Source organism: Leuciscus leuciscus, assembly GCF_965113295.1.
Source record: "Leuciscus leuciscus genome assembly, chromosome: 5".
Lineage (NCBI taxonomy): Eukaryota > Metazoa > Chordata > Actinopteri > Cypriniformes > Leuciscidae > Leuciscus > Leuciscus leuciscus.
In genome coordinates this window covers 44,869,454-44,885,513 of record NC_138729.1, presented here as the reverse complement: position 1 = coordinate 44,885,513, position 16,060 = coordinate 44,869,454, and the positions used below count along the sequence as shown (strand labels likewise).

The 16,060-nt window shown below is 42.4% G+C and overlaps 3 long non-coding RNA genes across 3 annotated transcripts; 2 read left to right on the top strand and 1 right to left on the bottom strand.

Moving 5' to 3' along the window:
• The first annotated feature begins 6,563 nt into the window (after positions 1 to 6,563).
• Positions 6,564 to 7,304, top strand: LOC309498116. Its single transcript, XR_014205858.1, has 3 exons — positions 6,564 to 6,783; positions 6,937 to 7,055; positions 7,197 to 7,304. It is a non-coding gene; the product is annotated as an uncharacterized lncRNA (long non-coding RNA).
• A 1,973-nt stretch (positions 7,305 to 9,277) lies between these two features.
• Positions 9,278 to 9,717, top strand: LOC309498482. The gene is made up of 3 exons (XR_014205964.1): positions 9,278 to 9,380; positions 9,473 to 9,541; positions 9,620 to 9,717. It is a non-coding gene; the product is annotated as an uncharacterized lncRNA (long non-coding RNA).
• Positions 9,718 to 11,174: 1,457 nt separating this feature from the next.
• LOC309498187 lies at positions 11,175 to 15,302 on the bottom strand. Its single transcript, XR_014205874.1, has 3 exons — positions 15,162 to 15,302; positions 14,006 to 14,064; positions 11,175 to 12,078 (listed from the first exon to the last, which is right to left on the bottom strand). It is a non-coding gene; the product is annotated as an uncharacterized lncRNA (long non-coding RNA).
• Positions 15,303 to 16,060: the final 758 nt, after the last annotated feature.

Below are 16,060 nucleotides of genomic sequence, written 5' to 3'. Positions count from 1 at the left end.
TGACTGGCCTACAAAAAAATTGCTTATAAATCACTTGTTATGCTATATTATCACCCAATTTTGGATTCAATCTTTTTGTCAACTTGTTCTCTTTCAATTAGGACTGGTTTTATATCTCTATTTGCATCTGATTAATTGTAGGCCTCATTTATCTGAGAGCAGGTATTTATGAATAATTTTGGAAATATTAAGTAAAATATGAACATGTTCATTATGTTCATGTACATGTGTGCTTGCAAACATCGAGCCCTTGGACCTGTGCATGTGTCGATACATGCATACACACACTACCCACACACACACACATGTTAAAACAAACTATTTTGAGTATTACACACATCCTTTTTCACAGAGAGAAACTTGATCCTACCCTGGACTGCATCTATTCATTCATCCATCTGACATTGATACACACACAAAACAAATCAAACTTCCTTGTGAAACATTAAAGTAGAATAGTTTGATCAACAGTGCAAATTTTTTCATATTTTATTTAATATTTCCAAAATTATTTATAAATGCCTACTCTCAGATAAATGAGGCCTACGATTAATCAGATGCAAATAGAGATATAAAACCAGTCCTAATTGAAAGAGAACAAGTTGACAAGTTGATAATATAGCATAACAAGTGATAGCATAACCCCCCCCCCCCCCCCCCCCCCTAAAAAAGACAGAAAATTGTCAAAAAAATATTTGAGAAATAGTTATACCCTTTGTGAACAAAAAGTCACTAAGTTTCAGTCCAATGCGATAACATTAACTAGTATTTTCGGGAAAAGAAAATCTTCTCCGGATATGAAAATGGATGAAGTTACCTGTGTTTCCCACTTCTCTGGCAGAAGCTTTCTTCAGAAATGTCATGGAGCTTCCCTCTGTTGTAGAGGGATTATTTTGTTGCTGCTGAAATCACAGAACAATTTTAATCAATATTTGTTAACCATTGAGCTAGTTTCAGCAAATCGTAGCACTCCGTGTAAGTGACATCGCCGATTAGCAGTACGTTTATGTTAAATAAATTAGCTCACTTCCAAGCAAAATCTTTACAAAACTATCAAAACCTCTCATCTACACATAAAATGTGATTAAAGGCCCAAACTTTCATAAACAAAAGCTCAAGCTATAAAGTTAGCCTAACGTTACCTCTTCTGAAAACAGTTGAGATGCTAACGGACTTTTTCGAAGACACTAAACCATTTCTATAAGGTAAATATTCAACAGAAGTGTGTCAATTACAAGTAATAGAAGTGTCAAGAACAGTTGTTTGTATTATTTATGTGATTTTAGAGGCTAAACTCACCTGAAAGCAGTGAAAACAACAGCGAGAGACGGAGTTTTGCTAACAGTTGCAGTAGTGCGGTGCCACGCCATTTCCATGGCAACTCATCTCTGCTCCAGTGTTTGAAGGGAGAAGGGAGAAGAGTCTGGCTGCAGACTGTGGGCGACTGGAGCTCCACTCTCAAACAGGAAATACGTCACCTCCACTTGGAAAATTCGCGCCGCGGGGTTTTTACATTCAGCCGAGCCTTACCTGCCTCGTGCCACTCCATCAGCCGAGCCTGACCTGCCTCGTGCCACTCCATCAGCCGAGTCTGACCTGCCTCGTGTCACTCCATCAGCCGAGTCTGACCTGCCTCGTGCCACTCCATCAGCCGAGCCTGACCTGCCTCGTGTCACTCCATCAGCCGAGCCTGACCTGCCTCGTGTCACTCCATCAGCCGAGTCTGACCTGCCTCGTGCCACTCCATCAGCCGAGCCTTACCTGCCTCGTGCCACTCCATCAGCCGAGCCTGACCTGCCTCGTGCCACTCCATCAGCCGAGCCTGACCTGCCTCGTGTCACTCCATCAGCCGAGTCTGACCTGCCTCGTGCCACTCCATCAGCCGAGCCTTACCTGCCTCGTGCCACTCCATCAGCCGAGCCTGACCTGCCTCGTGCCACTCCATCAGCCGAGTCTGACCTGCCTCGTGCCACTCCATCAGCCGAGCCTTACCTGCCTCGTGCCACTCCATCAGCCGAGCCTGACCTGCCTCGTGCCACTCCATCAGCCGAGTCTGACCTGCCTCGTGCCACTCCATCAGCCGAGCCTGACCTGCCTCGTGCCACTCCATCAGCCGAGCCTTACCTGCCTCGTGCCACTCCATCAGCCGAGCCTGACCTGCCTCGTGCCACTCCATCAGCCGAGTCTGACCTGCCTCGTGCCACTCCATCAGCCGAGCCTGACCTGCCTCGTGCCACTCCATCAGCCGAGCCTTACCTGCCTCGTGCCACTCCATCAGCCGAGTCTGACCTGCCCCGTGCCACTCCATCAGCCGAGCCTTACCTGCCTCGTGCCACTCCATCAGCCGAGTCTGACCTGCCTCGTGCCACTCCATCAGCCGAGCCTTACCTGCCTCGTGCCACTCCATCAGCCGAGCCTGACCTGCCTCGTGCCACTCCATCAGCCGAGCCTTACCTGCCTCGTGCCACTCCATCAGCCGAGCCTTACCTGCCTCGTGCCACTCCATCAGCCGAGTCTGACCTGCCTCGTACCACTCCATCAGCCGAGCCTGACCTGCCTCGTGCCACTCCATCTGCCGAGCCTGGGCCATCACAAGACCACTTGTATGCACGGCAACCGGTGCAGGGCGCAGCAGAGGTTTATGGGAAGTCTGTCAGGTGTCCTTATTGCAATCTTAGTCTCCTCAAGAAGAATTATAACACACACCTCTTGAGGAGACATGCTGATTTGTCTCACAACATCACTCAGACCTGTCATCTGCAGAGTGTTACTGTCGATGAGACAAATGGCATATTTTCTGTGCAAAAAACTGGACATGGGTATTCTGTGCCAGTCCATGTCCAGAGAAAAACATGGGGAACAATACATCAAGTTAGATGTGAGCTAGAGGATGTGTGCAGTATCAGTTGTTGGCTCAGCGGAGTGGATTAAGCTACAGTTTTTGCTCTCACATTCACTCTGTAGACTACTGTAGCGAGATAGCTGCAGAGACATTTCTCGGAGAAGACGTCCTGAGGGATATGATTGCAGTAAAAAAATGTGGAGAGGCAAAAGCAGCTATATGTGTCAAGAGGCAAAAGGCAGCTTGTGCAGCGCATGTTCCTCTTTGTGTGCCTGTGGACTTTGGTGGGTCTCCATCACAAATATGCCTGTCGATCCATGAGCCAGACATTCATAGTTTTAGCCGACTTGGGAGGATAATGGTCACCTACAACACTCAAAGGAACACCTGGCATTGTCCCTGCACGAAACCACGGACATCTTGTCCACACATATACATCTCAAAGTGGCATCTTTTTCAAACCCAAAGAGAACTCTTCAAGTCAGAGGGTTGCAGTCTCTTGGACACCACTGGTATAAAGAGAAGTGTGCAGTACATTTTCAAAGATAAAAAAATTCCAGAAGCACTGGCAAAAGAAGTTACAACACAGAGAATGAAGATTGAATACCCAAAGCAGTTCTTTCCTCTTGAGACAGCGTGCCAGTTATGCCTTGGACATCCTGCACTTGCAGAGGCTGTACTCGTTACCAAAAAAGTTAGGATTGTCACATGATGGGCTTGATAGAAAGTAAGTCCAAGAAGCATAACTAATGTAAAGAGCAATTGTGATCAGTGATGGCTAGTATTGTGATGGGTTGACATCAATGTGATTTGTTTTACAGACATTTCAACATACCATAGGATATGTCCACAGTGCAACATGGTGTATAGGCTAGGTACCAGGAGTGGAAAGATGGTCTTCACAACTTTGATAAGCATATTTTTCTCACCCTTGAACTTTGTATGTTTCTCAGAGAAAATGTTACTGTGAGTATTAATATTTTCTCCTTCAGATTACTTGACTATGGGCTATATGTACATGGAACATTACATCATTTTTATTTATTTCTATTTATTTTATTTTGAAGTTTCTATCCTTAAGCAACAAGAACATGTGTCTCTGTCTAATCTCAGACTTATTTGTGTTTGCTCCACACTTTAGAACCATGTGTCTGTGTCAAGAGTTGGGGATTCATTGGAGGGGTTAAGAGGAGAGAAGTTTCCACCCAGGACTGTCATATTTCATGCCTATTGCCACTTTGAGGCTTTGTGCGACACAGAGTACACTTACTCCTGTATCAATTGTGGATTTTACCCACCTGTGGTAGTCATGGATTTACATAGGAAAGGGGTTTTCAAGCTGGCAGGTAATTGACATTGTGATTATTTTGTGTGTTTACAGTGCAGAAGTGTTGCTTTTGCCTAATGGTGTGATTCATTACAGTCAGTGACCTCAAAGCACCCCCTGATGACTTCAACGGCGAACATGACATTGAGAGTTTTTGGAATTCTGTTCATCTTGCGACGATAAGTCGTGTTTTTTTCCAAAGTGAGTTATGGTGATTACTAAGGGTGTATTCACGCCGGGAAAGTCCGATAGTTCACTTGCTTTGGTCCGGACCAAATAAAATGTTTGTTTTTTTGGTTTGGTACGGTTCGCTTTCACACTGCTCTTTTTGCAAGTGAACCAAAATTTGTAAACAAAACCACACGTGTGCTAAGGTCGTCCATTCATTGGACAAGGATTCTCAAGTAGGGAAATCAGGAAGTGCAAAAAAAAGGCTCAGCATGGAGATATTTCGTACTGCAATATTTGTTCTTTTACTGATTTTGTGTTATGCTCTACAAACGCAATATGAAGAAACTAATGAGTATCATATGATACAATGTCATCATTCTATACGATGTTGTAATTCGGATTGAGAAGACGACAATGTGCTGCAAGACGGTTCCGTCAAGCATTTATGCGCGATTAGACTAAAGAGAACGCTCTGTATGTGAATGTCCTGATGCACACACTCATTCATTCATTCCATTCCAATGATGCACACACGACGCACAGAAAGACGCGCAACAGTATCGTGTGGCCAGACAGCGCGCCGGACTGGAATTCTCTTTCGCACTGGAACGAACAATAACACAAACCATTATGCCAAAATGTCCGCTGTGTTAAGTATCCTCATAAGAGCATAAGAGCAGTCAAATAATTAAATGAACGTAAAGGCGCAGTGCTTTCTTGCAATTGGGTCGGTTCATGTTCACATCGTAAACGAACCGTACCAGAGTTCGTTTGGAACCGTACCGAGACCACCTCTTCAGCTGGATCTCGGTTCGATTGTTTGGTCCGCACCCGAGTTCGATTGCTGTATTCACACCTGCCCAAACCAAGGGTGGAAACGAACTAGAGTTCGATTCAATCGAACCAAACAAGGCAGGTGTGAATACACCCTTAATTTCATCAGATTCTACATTGTAAACACAGTTTGGATTACAAATAATGCATCACATTTTGTAGGCAGTGCAAACAACCCTTTCTCTGTCAGTCCAAGCTACGAACACTGGGCACCCTGGATTGGGAGTGAAATGCGTCGAAGGGGCACTGTTCTTAACACAGAGTTTAAAAAAGTGAGAACATGCCCCTCTTCAACTGAAGCACAGCTGAGGACCATCTGATTGATGAGTTGGCAAAACAAAAGGTGATGTTGCCATGTGATGAAGCTCTCTGGGTTTGAGGGGTAAGAAAGTGTCCAGTAAATGTTCTGTTTACAGTTTGTCATAAATATTATCAGGTTGGAGTTTTGTGCAAAGCCTGCAAAAATTGACACCAAGGGCTCCCGCCTTGATCTCATAACAAGACTGAAGGAGAACATGAAGAGCAGACAAACATATGACAAGATCTTCCAAAGCATGGGTGCATCTGGTAAGTTTGTGTCGCTCTCTAAACTATGGTATTAAGTTGTTGTACGTTACACACTTTACAATCTTTTGAATCTTTAATTTCAGGTGGATGGTCTGTAATACTTTGCCCACATGGCATTATATACAGCATCAAATTTAATCTACGTGCTGAAAGTCCCAGGGACTTTGCAGACCTGTTACTCTCCTGGAAGCACCTTCCAAATGTCTGTGTTTTGATTTCGCAAGAGGTTTGGCGACACACACCAATTTGCGGGTTCCTCATTCACTGCCTTTCCAGCCTTTTGAGGGCAGACTGTTTGAGCCCACAGAAGAGAATGTGAAGGCTGCCAGGAATGGAAAATTGCTGGTATCACTGCCATGGCTACATGAAAGTGTGCACTGTGGGGAGGATAATGCTCATCCGGTCACTGAATCATCTGAGCACTATGTCTTATATGACCGCTTCCATGAGCAGAACGCCACAGATCCAAAGGACATACTACACAGGATCCAACTTGTCCCTGAGCTGAAAGGGTGGTTGAATAGCCAAGTTGCCGAGCAGTTCTTTGCCAAAATGCGTAAAAGCAACTACTTCTTCAATAACATGACTCCATCAACCCATGCATTTCTTATGAGAAGTGTTATCCATCGTCATAACACCTCAACAAATAGAGCACTTCTGGAGAGGCAGTTAAACTCTGGATGTCGGCTTGAACTTCTAAACACCATCACCTTGTCTACTTTGGGACAAGCTGTCATAGGTGATGCATCAAAACGACGAAGCACAAATGTGGTGGCTCAGGCATCTTCAGCAACAAGTAAATTGCTTTAACATTAATGATCATACAAAGTCAGTCATGTAATTAATCTTGACCCATGTGACGTAATTGTTTTGTCTAAAAGTTAAAAACTTCACTGAAATGCATATTCTAGTCATTTAATTGGTTCATAACATCAAATGTTGTTGTACTCAAAACCTTAAGGATCTCAACTCACTCCAGCCGAGCCAAGGTCAACTGAAAGCATAGCTGCACAACCACCCACTGATGAAGCACCCACACAAAGTGAGCACTATGAATATGAGTTGAAATAACTAATGCCTACTAACTGGGAGGGAGTTTAATATTGGGAATAGTTGAATGCTACTGTCAGATCAAATGCAGTGAGATTAATGTATATTAGCATTCATAAGACTAACTGTTTCATTTTTCTTGTAGATGTTGGCCCTTCACACCATTGTGGGCAGCATTGTTTAACACTTACTGCCACCAGCAACCTCAGGCCCTGCAGAACAATGTGGGCAGCTGGAGGAGATCATCCCCTCCAGGAACAGCTGGTACATAAATGCATAGCTTATTTGACAGAATTTAATTTCTTCTTCTTCTTCCATTGAAGTAATTAAAGGATTTTGTTGATATTGTTGATTGTATTATTATTATTATTATTTAATGCTACTTTTAATTTGTCTTACTTGTAGGTCAGCTATGTTCTGGATGAGGGTAGGCCTGCCAATAAAATTATGATTAAGGATGGCCCTACATGTTTGACCAAGGATAACCTGTTATCTTTAGGTCTAAACAGGGAAATGGACTCAATGGTGGGTGAAAGACTTTGTTGGAATGTTAAAGGGATAGTTCACTTTGAAATTAATTTTTGGTATGTTTTAGCTTACCTCAAGGGCATCCAAGATGTAGGTGTCTTTTTTTCCGCAGTAGTTTCAATTTTTATATTTTTAGGTCAAACCGTTCTTGTCTGACAGTCATATAATGCAGGTCTATGGTCATTATCTCAAAACACAAGCACAGAGTCCAAATTAAAACAATTCCCCGTCGTCCAAATTAAACAATTCCCCATCGTAAGTACACATTGATGGCCTAAGACACGAAACGAGCGGTTTGTGTGAGAAAACGAACAGTATTTATATCGTTTTTACCTTTTATACGCAGCCATGTCGAAGTGATCTGATCTGACATGTACGCAGACTGGTGCATAGATATATACACTAGATGTCGCCTTTAAGACATTCGTTCCAATGAACTGCCGTAGACAAGGCGACATCTAGTGTGTATATATCTATGCACCAGTCTGCTTACACGTCAGATCAGATCACTTCGACATGGCTACCCATTTGTACAGCCAACCCTCTACACACACCTTGGCAATAGAATAGCCATTGGCAAGTAATTTTAATTTTTAATTGTCTAATAGTCGCCCAGAGTGAAATTTACTTGCATATGCGAGTGATTTGCTCGCATTGTAGAGAGTTGACAGCAATAATTAAACTGATTTGAATTAACAGCATACCTTGCTTTCTTTTAAGGTTGACTCAACCGAGAAAGATGCACTTATATTCCCGCTGTGGACACAAGACCATTTTTTGCTATATGTAAAGTAATGCATGCTTTCAAAGAAAGTTTGTCAAGCTATACTGTTAATGTGGAAAAGAAGCATATGAAGATTCCTTTTTACAACACTTATTGGAATATTACACATGAAAGGTTAACTCATTGCCAAGACTATTCTCATAGGTGATGATGCCACTCAAAAGAGGAATACTGTTCCTCGATTCGCTGTTTGCACAGTGGGAACAAGGCTTTGGCTACAAGCCCTACCGAGACATATTGAGGTTACAACATGATGATATATTTCGGCAGTCACGTTCCCCTGACTTGCCCACATTAATGCAACTACTTTTGGCAGTCGTGTTCTTCTGACTTGCCCACGTTTATATACAACTGCTCTCGTCAGTCGCGTTCGTTCCTTCGACTATATAGTACCTCACGTTCAGAGGATGTAAGCATTGTTGGCATTTCATGTTCAACCAATTTTTGAATTGTATGCTGCATTTCTGAAACGGTTTGTGTTCCCCAGCTGAATTGTACTGTGTGTATTTAAATTGCAAGTATTCTTCGTAACACTGTCTTGATTTTTATCAGGGCTGTTGCACAAAAGCTCATGGCTGGGCCATGGGAAGAACAGTCAGGCCTGGATGTTGAGGTAATAATAATTTGCAATGAAAAGGCACAAGAACATTGTATAAGGTTGATAGTCATTTTAAATTCTTCATAATGGGTGTTCTTTCTTCAAACAGGGGCTACCCCTACAACATTTTGGGATTGACTGTGGCTTATTTATGGTTATGGTGAGTTGCCAAGTTCATTTTCAGGATGTTTAGTGATGTCCACACAACATCCATTGTCCATTTTTATTAATCTTGGTGAATTTATGCTCATACAAATGACATGGCAACATAACAGCCTTTCTGCCTTTACAGTATACCTAGTACATAACTATGGAGGGAGCATTTGATTTCACCACCGTAAGTGCAGTCTTGGTGTTGACAAAGATGTTTAATGTTAATTGTGGTGTATTACATTACAACTGTTCTTATCTTCAGTCTGACATGCCATATCTGAGGAGTTGGTGGTGCAAGGTTTTGCTGGAGAACCTTGAGATTGAGGGGTATGGTTTGTGAAATGAAAAGTAGTACATTAATAGATACTACTGTCAAAGTGGGAAAGCATGATGAATATATTTGGTCAATGTCAATTACAGACATGGTCGAAGATTTGCACATTTTACACAGGAAGGCAGGAAGATGGGGGATGGGAGTCTTCTGCCTGTCTTCCGTGTCCCTAGGAAAATGAGACACAGCACTTTGGTAATATTTCAGTAAAAAGTATTGAAAGTAGCATGTATAAATGTGCAGCTGTTTCTTAAACGATCTGTTTTTCTATGTTTTACTTTTTGAAGGTACCTACACTCCCAGCAAAGATTAAAAGGGTTTCACAGGATGGTGCAGTGGCCACTGACATTTTGCAGGTATGTGTTCATATTCACTTTAATGTTGATGAAATGGCTTGAAATGACTCCATATTAAATCATGTTTCATATCTACAGTTGCCCGATGACATTCTCCAGAGGATCCTTGTCTTCGTAGTTCTAGAAGACGGCTGCTCTGCAATCCTGAGGCTGGCTCTGACATGCCAGACATTTAACAACATTTTCAGCAGGAGGCATACTTCAGATGGCTTGATAGCGAGTTCAACAAGTGTGGTTGCCCCATCTTGTTTTTTGTCTAAACAATTAGGCTAGGTTGATCTCACTCTCTTCCATTTCCCTAACTTGAAACTTTTGACAGTTAAAGATTTGTTCATTTATTGTCTGAATTGTGTGACTGTCATTGTCATTTTGATATTGAACAGGTGTAGTGAATTGGAAAAGACTTTCAAAGAGACACTGTCAAAGCTACAGAAAGCCGTACACCATCTCTAGATGCAGCCGCCTACAATGCAGCCAGCTTTACAAAGACTGTGGGTCTGGCTACCAGGGAAATGGACAACGGGGAGTGCTTTTGGGGTTTTACTCCTCAGATGACAACCCTGGCTACTGTAGCTGGGACTGCTTTTTGGGCGATGGAGGTCTTGAACAGTGAAGTGTGTGTGCATGCAATGTGTCTTTAATGTTACAATTTTGGTTGTACTTAGTTCAAGTGTGTTGTCAAAATATTTTTTTTCTTTTTCTTTTAAAAAACAATTAAATTAACTGGAAATTATTCTTCATTATTTTACATTGGTTGATTTGTACGTTATTTTGCTTTAAATAGAAAATTCTGAAATAATTTTTACTATAATATTATATTTTAAAAAGTCATAAAACGTAAAAGCTTAGTATAACGCTTCGATATTTTCATAGACAGTCAGGTGACGTTTATATATCCACTCGGGCGCAGTGGAGGTGACGTATTTCCGCTATTGAGTGGAGCTCCACTCACTCGCCCGTAAGTCTGCAGCCAGACCCTATTGCCCTTCACACAGCATTTTCACCCCACTCCCACTGTTATGAAAAACATAGAGCCCTTTTAGCCTGAACAACCACAATAAATAAACTTCACAGGGATGTTACACTACTAGACACCTCCCCTGACCCTTTGTGACAACTCACCTGTTCTAACTCAACCTTGTCAAACTCTTCATTCTGTGTATATATAATACATATATCATCAGTTATCTTTTTTTCATAAAAAAACGGTTGTTATTAAAAAAGTTATTTTAGCTAACCATTAGTTATTAATGGTTATTTATTAGTAGATAAATAATCATTTATCTACTAATAAATGGTAGATTTAGTTACTAAATCTAGGTAACTAAAGATTTAGTTTAGTTATTAACTAAACATCAGAATCAGATTTTAGTTTAGTTATTTATTAACTAAATAAAATAAAGTTAATTTTATGGTTTAGTTATTAGTTGTACCTCTGAAGTTTATCTTTTTTTTTAATGTGGGTATCAACAGGATTCATCCAAACAACATTCCATTGTACTTGTACAGTTGCAATAAATCTATCCATCTATATCGGCTTAGCAAATGTGCACAGCAAGTATAAACGCTACAGAACAATGAACACTGATGAGAACGATAGTCATTAACACCATTTAATTTTTTTTATTATTTATTGAACAAAATTTTATTACATTAAACAAAATAAAAACTTATTGAACAACATATGAACTTATTGAACAAAATAAACTTAAAATAATAAATATAAATATGAACTCATTGAACAAAATATTAACTTAAATATAAATATGAACTTTTTGAACAAAATAAACTAAAAATATTAAATATAAATATGTATAATGTCCAACACAAACATGAACATAAGTAACATTTTAAATAAAATTACTCCCTTCCCTCCATATCCGCCTCATACACAAAGGAATATATTTAAAATTGAACCTCGGCCCTCTTGGCCAGGGTCATTCGACGAATGTCGGGCAAGAGGCAAAAAAAATAAAAAAAATAATAATAATTAAAATAATCTCATCCTCATCAGCTACAGACAGAGCTACTTGAGGAGGAGGAGGAGGAGGAGGTGGTGTCGGCTCCATATTATGAGCCTCCTGGAGTGTACTTAAGAGCTCCCGCTCAAACACAGACATGGTCGTCCCTCTCTTCTTCCTCATCTGCGGCCTGAAATGAGAGGTGGAAGGGCCTGCCTCCTCCAGGTAGGGGTAGGTGCAGGTGGCGGGGTAAGGGTAGGTGCGGGTGGGTGCAGCCGACAGGGTAGGTGCTGGTGGGGGGCTGGGTGCAGCTGGGGGTGTTGAAAATAGCGGGGTGGGTGGGTAAAGCTGGAGGGGAGTTAACCAAAGGGATGGGTGCAGCTGGGGGGAGTGTGGCAGGGGTAGCTTGGCGGGGCAGATTGGAGGTGGTTGGCCTACCCTTCATGAATGGGTGCCAAGAACCCCATCACAGCCATATATTTCCATGGCCGAGCAGATGAGGCCCCAGCCCCACTCCTGTTCCTCTCCCTCTCCTTCCTCTTTTCCCTGGTGTACTGGTCCCTAAAGCTCTTCCACCTTGACCGACACACATACATATATTTTTACTATTATTAGAGAATGAGAAAATTACAGGCTATGAATCTGTCTGTGCATCTAATGCTAATTATTGGTATTAAGCTATTATTTTAATTTTGCTTTAAGCTGCATATTGATATGCCCATTTCAAATGGTTAGATCTGTCATGAGTTATGTATTTATGCATTTATTAAGCGGTCATATAGGGATTGTCAAAGTTTTTTTTTTTTTTTTTTTTTGTCACCTTACTGAATTTTTCGTCAACGATACCAGGGACACCGAAGCACCGGGGAACATGAAATTTGGTGGGCATGTAGCCCCACTAGACTTCTAAGGAAAAATTTCGTTTGGTCCCCGGGGGCCACTCCCCCCCCCCGCGCTGGGCCCCCCCAAACCCCAAAAAATGCAGTTTTTCCTAAATAACTACCTGAACCGTGGCACCGAGGATGAAGAAATTTTTATGGTATGTTGGTCTACTAGACTTTTACGGAAAAATTTTGTTTGGTCCCCGGGGGCCACTTCCCCCCCCGCGCTGGGGCCCCCTTAAATTTTTCGTCAACGATACCAGGGACACCGAAACACCGGGGAACATGAAATTTGGTGGGCATGTAGCCCCACTAGACTTCTAAGGAAAAATTTCGTTTGGTCCCCGGGGGCCACTCCCCCCCCGCGCTGGGCCCCCCCAAACCCAAAAAAATGCAGTTTTTCCTAAATAACTACCTGAACCGTGGCACCGAGGATGAAGACATTTTTATGGTATGTTGGTATTCTAGACTTTTACGGAAAAATTTCGTTTGGTCCCCGGAGGCCACTTCCCCCCCCGCGCTGGGGCCCCCGTAAATTTTTCGTCAACGATACCAGGGACACCGAAACACCGGGGAACATGAAATTTGGTGGGCATGTAGCCCCACTAGACTTCTACGGAAAAATTTTGTTTGGTCCCCGGGGGCCACTCCCCCCCCGCGCTGGGCCCCCCCAAAACCAAAAAAATTCAGTTTTTCTAAACTACCTGAACCGTGGCACCGAGGATGAAGAAATTTTTATGGTATGTTGGTCTACTAGACTTTTACGGAAAAATTTCGTTTGGTCCCCGGGGGCCACTTCCCCCCCCCGCGCTGGGGCCCCCGTAAATTTTTCGTCAACGATACCAGGGACACCGAAGCACCGGGGAACATGAAATTTGGTGAGCATGTAGCCCCACTACACTTCTACGGAAAAATTTCGTTTGGTCCCCGGGGGCCACTCCCCCCCCGCGCTGGGCCCCCCCAAACCCAAAAAAATGCAGTTTTTCCTAAATAACTACCTGAACCGTGGCACCGAGGATGAAGACATTTTTATGGTATGTTGGTCTACTAGACTTTTACGGAAAAATTTCGTTTGGTCCCCGGGGGCCACTTCCCCCCCCTGCGCTGGGGCCCCCGGAAATTTTTCGTCAACGATACCAGGGACACCGAAACACCGGGGAACATGAAATTTGGTGGGCATGTAGCCCCACTAGACTTCTACGGAAAAATTTCGTTGGCCCCGGGGGCCACTCGCCACATACATACACGCACAGACACACACACACACACACACACACACACACAGACACACACACACACACACACACACACACAGACAGACATGCACATACTATTACTTTTTTTAGGTATATACATAAACACGCAATACAGCCAAATTACTCCACGTCATTTATTTTTGTGGAAAGCCAGTGCAGGCCTGAGCGGCGGTCATATTTTGTACCGCGATGCGGTACATCTAGTTTTTGTAAAAGTCCATCAAAATCTCTCTACCTACCAACTATCATAAATACTACTAGCCTATGAACTCGTTTCTGCAGATGCACATGTGCCGTCTGCTACCATTATAACTCATCGGTTGAATTAACATTTTATTTAACACAGTACAAACTCATAAAACCCACCAGGGACTCCAACGACCTCTGCCACCCTTCTCCAGGCAGAATTTCGTTGTTCGTTGTCCCTATAGGACAACAAAGATGGATCGTATAAATTCGGGAAACCTGCAACCGCCACAATCAATTTCTCCTCCATTTTCTACTCGCATTTTTGTAGTAGGATCTAGGATGTCTAAAACAGAGGACCTGCGAGAGACTTCCCCCCAGTCTCCATATGCTCTACTTCTATTGGATAGTCGCATCGCGTTCAATGGAATTAATTTGCATAAAGATGGGCATCGGCCAGCTTTTTGACCATAGACAGTATATAAACTGGACACAGCGACCCCATAGACTTCAATGGAGAAAGGTGAAGCAAATTAGAAGCACTCACTTCCTGATGGCATACCGCGCAGACTCAAAACTGAGCTTGATGACGTAGATGTGAGGTGAGCAACCTGTCTGACAGTCTTCTAGTAGCTGTGCCAAGAGAAATCTGAATCATTCCCTTCCGAATCTTGCAGAGACGGAGAGCATGAGTAGGAGCTGTCCATGAGCTAGGAGCAGGAGCAACTTTATGACTCACTATGCGCTTCTCCCTTGACTTTACACCTCCACAAGTGGATCAGAACCGTGATAGAGAATAAGGTGTTCGAATTTTAAAGACGTGGCGCTGCGCTTCTCGTCCGCACACCGGACTGTATTCGAACACATTATTCTCTATGAGTGTACACACACCGGCGGCGCCCAGCTACGGCTCAGGACCTTGTTCAAAATCCTGCCGCGCCATGTGCGCCATTTTTTGTCTCCAATCGTCATTAATGTATATACTGACTTCACCCTGTGCTGCAATGTACATTTAGTTTTACTTTCATTTAAAGAAATCAGCTGCGTGGATGAAAACTTGTGATGTTATCGGATTTTCAGGAGATATTTTCAATTCATTCAGTTAACGGACGCTCTGAGGTAAAGTGTTCAGACTGCAGTCTGCAGACTTAGCAACGATTGTATTTAATTGTACATCATAGTACAGACACTATCTTAATTCCATGATGTTCTTAATAATAACAATATTACTGGCCATAAACTGAGAAAGCGCGAGTCCGGTGTGCGATACCTCGAGTTGTCCTAGACGCGACGGGACGCGGCGCTTCTCGTCCGGTCTGCGACCCTCTTTACTCACTTTGGCACCGATTTGGTTTCCACATTGACCAGTTTGCAGGTGAACAATTTCTCTCATGTTGAATCGTTAAGGAAAAAGCACTTTCTTATTTAAAAAACAAACGTAGTGGACTCTCTCCAAACGCGCGTCGTCTAAACTCTGCATTAAAGCCCAGTGTGAACGGTTTTCAGTTTTATATGACGCCAACCCTCGCATTCAAACCGATTCAAACACAGGTGGATGAACGATACGTCAATCATTATCCGTCCGCCTTTGATTGGTCGAGGAACACGCGCTCTGTTGGAGCTTCTGCTTTTGATTGGATTAGGGATGTTGTAATCTGTTGCCAGTGGTTACAACGCGGATCACATTTCACACAGAAACCTTTTTTTTTTTGTATCTTTATTAAATCTTTACGATACAAGCAGTAAGAACACACAAATAGAGTCATTAATACAAAAAAAATAATATTATATATATATATATATATATATATATATATATATATATATATATATATATATATATATATATATATATATATATATATACACAGAGACAAGAGCAGAGCCAGGGGGAGTTTCAAATAAATACATTAAAGAGAGAGCATAACTGAATGGTTTTAGCAGCCTTCTTATTTTTTTAGTCATGGATGGATTTGATGTAGCCTACTGTTCCATCTCCTTACCAAAAGCAATAAAAGAAGGTTTAGAATTACTAAATTTGGCTTTGTGAATATGATATTTCCCTAAAATGATCAATAGATTAATTAGGTATATTTCTTTCTGTTTTTTACTTTTATTATCATGGAAACCAAACAGTACATCTTTCAGCAAGAAGTTTAACAGTAATGTATCGGGACAGATCTTTCCAGAAAGTGATGGTGTAGTGAAGTGATGATTGCCAGAACAGGTGTACCA